At 37.7% G+C, this 2,110-nt stretch overlaps 1 non-coding gene across 1 annotated transcript; it reads left to right on the top strand.

Moving 5' to 3' along the window:
* Positions 1-993: 993 nt before the first annotated feature.
* LOC128296074 (small nucleolar RNA R71) lies at positions 994-1,100 on the top strand. The gene has a single exon (XR_008286622.1). It is a non-coding gene; the product is annotated as a small nucleolar RNA R71 (small nucleolar RNA).
* The last annotated feature ends 1,010 nt before the right edge of the window (positions 1,101-2,110 follow it).

Raw genomic sequence — 2,110 nt, 5'->3', positions numbered from 1 at the left:
TGCATTTGGCATCTCGATAGCGCTTCAATAAACGGTAAGTTAATGTGCAAATTTTTTAAGAGTTTAAGGAATTTACCAAATTGTTCATCTGAGCAGTCTTTCCTTATCGCGTTGGGGTATCGCACATGAGGTTCATATTTGACATGAACCATTTTGTTTTTATTGTGATCTACCTCACCTTGACCTTTGCTTACCACAGTTTCTTGCCTCGGTTCTGGCTCAAACTTAACAACTCCTTCTTCATCTTGAACATTAATCGCATTGAGCTGTTCCCTTCGGTTAGGTTCGGTATTACTTGGCAAACTACCTTGTGGTCGTTCGAAGATTAGTTTGGAAAGCTGGCCTATCTGAGTTTTGAGCCCTTGGATTGACGCTTGTTGATTTTTAAGTGTTGTCTCGGCATTCTAAAAATGGGTTTCTGACACCGATATAAACTTTGAGAGCATCTCTTCAAGGTTCGGCTTCTTTTCCTGTTGGTAGGGTGGTAGTTGAAAACTCGGAGGATGTTGTGGTCTTTGATATCTTTGACTGCCCCACGAGAAATTGGGATGGTTCCTCCAACCTGCATTGTAAGTGTTACTATATAGATTGTTTTGAGGTCGAGGATTATTACCCACATAATTTAATTGCTCGTTATCCATGTTGTGGCCATAAGGTTGGTATTCCGAATGGCTTGTTCCACCTCCACTTGCTTCGCACTGCATTACTGGGTGAACCTGTGAAGAACTAAGAAAACCATCAATTTTCTTATTCAAGAGTTCTACCTGATTAGAGACCATAGTGACCGAATCAACATTATAAACGTCGGTTGTTTTCGTTGGCTTTGTCCTCATGACTTGCCACTGATAGTTATTCAGTGACATCTCTTCTATGAACTCATAAGCATCTTCAAGTGTTTTATTGTTGATGGTTGCTCCAGCAGCTACGTCAACCATTTGCCGAGTCGAAGGATTTAGACCATTATGGAATGTTTGAACTTGGAGCCAAAGCGGTAACCCATGGTGAGGGCACCTTCTCAGTAAGTCCTTGTATCTCTCCCATGTATCGTAGAGTGTTTCTAAATCTATCTGCACAAAAGAAGAGATATCATTACGTAATTTAGCCGTTTTAGCCGGTGGAAAATATTTTAGTAAAAAATTTTTGGTCACTTGTTCCCAAGTAGTAATTGACCCTCATGGTAACGAGTTCAACCACTGTTTAGCTTTGTTCCTTAATGAAAAGAGAAATAACCGAAGACGTATGGCATCATCAGAAACGCCATTGATTTTAAATGTATCGCATAGTTCTAAGAAGTTGACTAAATGAACGTTGGGATCCTCATCCTGCAAACCATCAAATTGGACAAATTGCTGTATCATTTGAATAATGTTAGGTTTTAATTCAAAAGTATTTGTAGCTACAGCAGGTCTAACTATGCTTGATTCAGTTCCTGTTAAAGAAGGTATAGCATAATCATACATAGTGCGTGGAGCAGGATTTTGATTAGCCACAATTGCAGGAGGTAGCTGATTGTCTTGGTTTTCAGCCATCTCTTCGGTTGGGGGTTGAGTATCGTCTTCTTGCTCGTTCTCTATGTATCTTCAGCTTCGCCTTATTTCTCTTTGGTTTCTGCAAACCGTGCGATCGATTTCTTCGTCAAAAAGTAGTGGTTCTGACGAGTTTCTTTTAGTTATAAACTATAAAAACCTGCCAAAAGAAGGAAAAAGTAAATTAATAAATAATAATAATAATAATAAATTAAAGTGCAAGAAAAATAAATGGATAAAGTAATAAAAATTGAGCATTCCTAATATCTTAGCTCCCCGACAATGGCGCCAAAAACTTGATCGCGTTATTTCGTGATAGGTTTTAAATATTTATACTTACTCGTTCTTGAACTAACTATTATCGCAATGTAAGCAAGTGTACCTATCAAACAGTAGTATAGTTTTAGCAAAACCGGATCGTCGAACCCAAAGAAACTAAAAGTACTAGTAATGACTGTCTTTTTATTATCTAGCCTAAGAATAAAGAGGTTTTGTTTTAACTAACTAATTATCTAAACTAAGAACTCATAGAAAGTAGAATTGGGGGATTACTGTTGGAAAACAATTGGATTAAGACAATACCT

The sequence above is a fragment of the Gossypium arboreum genome, chromosome 7 (assembly GCF_025698485.1).
Source record: "Gossypium arboreum isolate Shixiya-1 chromosome 7, ASM2569848v2, whole genome shotgun sequence".
Lineage (NCBI taxonomy): Eukaryota > Viridiplantae > Streptophyta > Magnoliopsida > Malvales > Malvaceae > Gossypium > Gossypium arboreum.
The sequence above is the reverse complement of the archived record's forward strand: the minus strand, read 5'-3'. Positions and strand labels throughout refer to the sequence as shown.